Here is a 6,219-nt window from a genome sequence, read left to right as displayed (position 1 = left end):
TGAGCGAGGTGTCGAGGAGGACGTATATAACGGCAGAGGAGAAGAGCATGCCAGGCCACAACTTGTGGATATAAAACACGCAATCGTCGTGTTTTATATAAAACTTGTGCTTGGATATAAAACACGCAATCGTCGAAAAACATGAGCGAGGTGCCGAGGAGGACGTATATAACGGCAGAGGAGAAGAGCATGCCAGGCCACAACTTGTTCAGAGTGCCGGCGATAGCTCGCCTTCTCTTTGTGGAAAACACGGTGAGATCCTTAACATCCAACAACTAATGGGACGCAAACGGGGCGCCCAGTTTAGCGGTACACACATTGATGAATCACCCTGCCTGTGAAACACCGACATGACAGGTTATAGCTGGGTCGGGATTCAAACCCAGGCTGGACAGTTTAGACTTTAGAGTCAAGTGTGCGTACCTCCAGTCCAGGCCATCCTGCCAACTTGTATGCTGCATACAGGTGAAATATAAAGCGCGAGATATTTTTATATATACTGTATATTTTTAAAAAAATTGGTGTGGTTTTTGGCGGGCTGGAACGGATTAATAGCATTTCAATGCATTTCAATGGGGAAATTTGATTTGAGAAACGAGCAATTTGAGTTACGAGCTCGGTCACAGAACGAATTAAACTCGTAAGTCAAGGTTCCACTGTATATATCTTACACACACACACACACACACACACACACACACACACACACACACACACACACACCGCACACACGCAACGCACGCGCGCGCACACACACACACACACACACACACACCGCACACACGCAATGCACGCGCACACACACACACACACACACACATCTCGTTTTTTCATTTCTGTTCCTTACAATTCCATCCCTCTCTTTCATTCATTTACACACACACACACACACACACACACACACACACACACACACACACACACACACACACACACACACACACACACACACACACAATCAATTGTACGGTATCGGTTGTTCCTAAACTTAAATAATTTAAAGGATTGTTGTAAATGATGTTAATTTCACAACATCCCATATTCAACTTTATTTAAATTGTAAACCTCAAACATAGTTTCTCCACCTAAAGCAAGAACGTTAACCCGTAAGCAATTGACTAGTTTCCCGACTGCATGGATCATCAGCTGGGCACCGTTCCTCCTCGAGGTTTCGATCCTTTCAGCCCAGGAGCTCTCCAAACGGCGGATCCACAACCTCGATCATGGATCCACATCGATAGATGGTACATCAGTAGATCCACAACCTCAGTTGCGTCCAGGCAGTCAGTCAACCCATCAATGCAACATCACTTATCCCAACTTTACTTGCAATAGGATTTAATGTGTTATCATATATTTATAACTTTGCTTACACACTCTATAATATGATAATATCATTAAATCATTCACATCTTACCCTGAAACACATCAATCGACCAAACAACATGACCACACCACCTACCTTTCGATCAAACTGCACTTCGAATGTTCAAACTGTCATTTATAACGATTTTATAACCCACACACACACACACACACACAGTCAAGGGGGTGAGGGAGGTGAAGGTATACGGATAATAACAATATGCAAAGACAACACTTGCCAGTGTTCTTTTTGGTAGGAAGCACAATGAGCTTTTGTCCTTCCTCAGTGAGTAGTTCCTTAAGGAGTTCCCGGCCTGCCACCGTATCTCTGAAACTCTGCGGATAATGAGGAGTGTTAAAGTTGACAACCATGTATGTAAATGTCCTCAGTCATTATTCGTCCTTCTTATTAAACAAGTGGTGTTTGTGAGTTTCAAAGCTGGGGCTCCGTTTGTCCTCAACCAGTAAAGTTTTGGGGCAGTTTTGAATGAAGGCTTATTATGAAGTGAAATGCAAAATATTTCAATAAATCCAGATTATAAAATCAGTATTTTCCCCAGAATAAAATGCAAGCTCTAAAACGTTTTTGCACCCTCATAGGGGTGTTCGGGCAAGCTGGGAGCAACAATTCGCATTTATTGCCACATCTGATGCAATTAAAATGCTCTAATGGTGGCGAGGTACTCAATTTGAAACGGTTTGTTCGATATATATCGCTTTTCGATCCCTTACAGGGTCTCTGACAAAATATTGGCATATTCCCTTGACATACCTCTTGCCTTCGATACGGTCTGACACTCCGCCATGCTCACCAAACTCTACTCGTATGGTATCTATGGAAATCTCCACGCATGGATCACAGACTTCCTCTCCTGTCGTAGTTAACGTGTGGCTCTAAATGGAATTCCCTCATCTCCCCTTCCTGTTCAGGCTGGAGTTCCCCAAGGCAGTGTTCTGGGTCCTGTGCTTTTTCTGGTCTTCATCAATGATCTCTCCGACTCTCTGGAAACACCTCTCTATCTCTTTTCTGATGACTCTACTCTCTGCCGCTCGATTCCTCATCCCTCAGATCGGCAGTCTGCAGCCTCTTCACTCTCTGCAGACCTGGACAAAATCACAGACTGGGAAAACAAGTGGAACATGTCTTTCAATCCTGACAAATCTCACACTCTCACTTTGTCTCTCCGAAAAGACCGTCTGGAAAACCCTCCCATCTACTTTCTCAACAATCCTCTCCAAGAAGTTCTGTCACTCAAACTTTTGGGTTTCACTATGTGCCATGATCTTTCCTGGGAAAACCACATTTCCAAGCTGGCCTCCAAAGTTAGTCGCCGACTGTGCATCCTCCGTCGTGCGAAGTCCTTCCTTGGCACACCTGAGCTCCTCACCACATACAAGGCTTTCATCCGCAGCTCAATGGAATACTGCTCTCCCCTCTGGGCCGGTGCTCCTGCCTCACACCTAGCCAGCCTTCACGCTGTTGAAACCAAAGCGTTCAGAATCATTGGAATCTCCCGCGATGACGCTAACTCCAATGGCCTTTCACTCACTCACCGCAGGCAGGTTGGTGGTCTTTCTGTCTTCTACCGGCTCCTCTCCGGCTTAGCTCCCCCTGCTCTGTCTGTGCTCTGTCCTCCAAATATTCCTGCAAAATCAAAACTCTCTGCTCACCTTCACTCATTCATTCCTCTTTTCTCCCACCTCTGCAAAAACTCCCTCACTCTCTTCAATCCCACTCCTCCCTCCACGTCTTTAAAGCAGCTGTTCACCACCATTTCTTATCTTCTCCCATCCAAAACCTTTGTTCACCACCATCTCTTATTTTCCCCCATCCAAAACCTTGATCTTTTCTATCCCCGTTAATACACCCCAAATCTACCTCCTTCAAATTCCATGTGTTCTTTCCTGAAAGTCCTAGTAGTGTACATCTTGTTTATCTCGTGTACCCTGCCCAGCCATCTCTCTTCCACAGATTTCCTAATGTCCCTGTTCCCTACTGCCCTTGCGCTTCCCTCTCTCTCCCCTCTTGTACCCCGCTCCTTTTGTAATATGTTTTAGGTGTTAGCTCTTACACGAGGCTTGACTACGTTTACAAAAAAAATTGTATTGGTGTTAAAGTCAGTGACTAATTGCAAATGAATAGTTCGATTGACTTAATGTCGCAGCTCTCCCAATGGATTTATCAGTGATTAAATGTCGTGACGACGAGTACAGTATTTCCCAGGCATCCATAAATCGCTCCATCTCTGTGAAATTACGAGGGAGAGCCAAAAGGTTTTTCCCATTTTCAAAAAGTTTTGGAACCAAAGACGCAACTTGTTTTCCAACAACACATCGGCACACCCACCGCCATTGCTGGAAATAATGTGAGACATTGGCTAGAAAGTACACAGAAAAGGACTATCTGGGCCGAGGTTCGCTGATGCAAAACCCGTGGTTCATGATTGGAAGAGAAACGTTTTGATCCTCTGTACCGACCCTCTGTGTATGGAACTTTGTCTCCGCATGGGTAGGTACTAAGAGGCATTTTTCGCTCAAAATATAATGCAAGTAGATGAGATATCCGACTTAACAAGTAGATGGATGAGATGAAATATCCGGCACAACCTCTTTCCTGCACAGCACTATGGCGGAACTTTGAGCGCAGATTTTAGAACTCAATCGTTCATCATGCCCTGTGGATCTCCAGGAAAGATGTTGTTGTAGTGGTTACCTTATTCACATGTCGCGGTTACCTTATTCACTTGTCGCGGTTAACTTATCCGCATGTGACGGTTACCATTACGATGGGTTTGTTCTAACCCACGCACACGGGCTTTTGGTTGTGTCGTCATGACGCACGCGCGGCTGTTGGAGCCACGCCCTCCGAAGAGGGTTCTTGCTTTTATATAAGCCGTTACGACTTCCGTTCGCGAGCAGTTGCTGGAGATTTCTGTACAATAAACAACCTTTTGTACCCAACGAAATGGCCTCTTCTTATCGTCTTCGGCAACCGCTAAACTGGTGACCCCGTTGTCCCCGAACGTATTCGGGGGCCGAATGAACACGGCAGGATTGCGACCGCAATTTCTTCCACAAGACCTAAACTCGAACTGCCGGAGTTTTAGCAACGTCGAGCGGCCATGTGGTTCGCGCATCGTGCTCGGTTCCTCCTCTACGACTAGAGGGGCGAACCAGCTCCGGGACACTCCGAAGGAACGCCGTTACGGGGCGTTGGCGGCACGGCTACTTCGTCGCCTTCGCGCACACAGGCCGAGTACTGCTGCTCGTCGCCTCCGCGCACACAGGCCGGGCACGGCTACTTCATCGCCTCCGCGCACACAGGCCGAGTACTGCTGCTCGCCACTCCTACTACTGCTCCTACGGCGGATCCCGAGGCTGATGCTCCTGTAACTACAGCTACTACCGCTGCTCATCTCTTGCGCACGGCTGCTTCGTTACCTTCGCACGCGCTGCTGCTCGCCACTCCTACTACTGCTCCTACGGCGGATCCCGAGGCTGATGCTCCAGCAACTACAACGGCTACCGCTGCTCATCTCTTGCGCACGCACGGCAGCTTCGTTACCTTCGCGCGCACTGGCACCTCGTTGTCTTCGCGCGCACTGCTGCTCGCCGCTCCTGCAATTCCTACTGCTGCAACTACAACGGCTACCGCTGCTCAGCACCCGCGGCCCGGCTCTGTTCCACCCGCGGCCCGGCTCTGTTCCACCCGCGGCCCGGCTCTGTTCCACCCGCGGCCCGGCTCTGTTCCACCCGCGAACTACGTACACGCCCGTGGCGTGCCTTCTGGGGGGGGCGCATGTAGTGGTTACCTTATTCACATGTCGCGGTTACCTTATTCACTTGTCGCGGTTAACTTATCCGCATGTGACGGTTACCATTACGATGGGTTTGTTCTAACCCACGCACACGGGCTTTTGGTTGTGTCGTCGTGACGCACGCGCGGCTGTTGGAGCCACGCCCTCCGAAGCGGGTTCTTGCTTTTATATAAGCCGTTACGACTTCCGTTCGCGAGCAGTTGCTGGAGATTTCTGTACAATAAACAACCTTTTGTACCCAACGAAATGGCCTCTTCTTATCGTCTTCGGCAACCGCTAAACGTCTCCGCATGGGTAGGTACTAAGAGGCATTTTTCGCTCAAAATATAATGCAAGTAGATGAGATATCCGACTTAACAAGTAGATGGATGAGATGAAATATCCGGCACAACCTCTTTCCTGCACAGCACTATGGCGGAACTTTGAGCGCAGATTTAAGAACTCAATCGTTCATCATGCCCTGCGGATCTCCAGGAAAGATGTTGTCACATTGGCACACCCAATACTGCGATCAAAGCAATACACAAGGTTTATCATCATGAATTGAGTTCATGACCTTAACACAACCGTTGTGTGTGAAACACAAGACACATCATGGTGACAAAATGAACACCATCTCACCTTCTTGAAATGGGGTTCTGGTGTTGCTGGGCAGTGAGCCGATCTCGCCCAGGTTTGTGCAATATCCAGCCAGGCCAAGAACTCTTGAAGCCTCCAGGACAAAAGCTGCTAAGTAAGACCACGAGTTAATTCTACGACGCATATTTAACCGTGATTTACCGTATATTTTCTTTCATTTAGTCTGTTTAGCATTCTTATCGAAAGCAATGGCGAATGACGTTTAGAACACTTCCGGTTCTGGTCCTACGTCGGGGAATATTGCTGTGCACATCAACGACTCCCAAAGATAAGGAAACTGTTTGGAATTGTCTTGTCCATTCGTTCATCAACAATTCATCAAACATCAAATCAACAATTCCATGCATCTATCTCTCTTTAAGAACAAAGACAAAACTAGGCCGGCACTCAGTAGAGA

The sequence above is a fragment of the Myxine glutinosa genome, chromosome 5 (genome assembly GCF_964187855.1).
Source record: "Myxine glutinosa chromosome 5, kmMyxGlut1.1, whole genome shotgun sequence".
NCBI lineage: Eukaryota > Metazoa > Chordata > Myxini > Myxiniformes > Myxinidae > Myxine > Myxine glutinosa.
Note: the sequence above shows the minus strand (reverse complement) of the source record.